The sequence below is a fragment of the Arachis duranensis genome, unplaced genomic scaffold (genome assembly GCF_000817695.3).
Source record: "Arachis duranensis cultivar V14167 unplaced genomic scaffold, aradu.V14167.gnm2.J7QH unplaced_Scaffold_139413, whole genome shotgun sequence".
Taxonomy (NCBI): domain Eukaryota; kingdom Viridiplantae; phylum Streptophyta; class Magnoliopsida; order Fabales; family Fabaceae; genus Arachis; species Arachis duranensis.
Window position 1 is genome coordinate 9,569 of NW_026264029.1, and position 289 is coordinate 9,857.

Genomic DNA, 289 nt, shown 5'->3' on the forward strand with positions numbered 1-289 from the left:
TACATATAATTATATCTATTTTTTTAAATAATTATTCACACATTTAATATAAATTTTTTTTTTTACTGATATTATATTATTAAATACACATGTAAAATTATTTTATAGAATACATCAAAATTAAAATCATATTAATTTTTTTTATTTGATCTTGTTTTGATTTCTTCGTAGTTGCAACAACGGTTGTCACTTGTCAACATGGCACATTGGCACTACATTCCTAAAAGAAAATAGCCCATGGTTTTCAATCTTAGATTTCTCTCTCTCTACACTTTTTCTCACTCTAAAC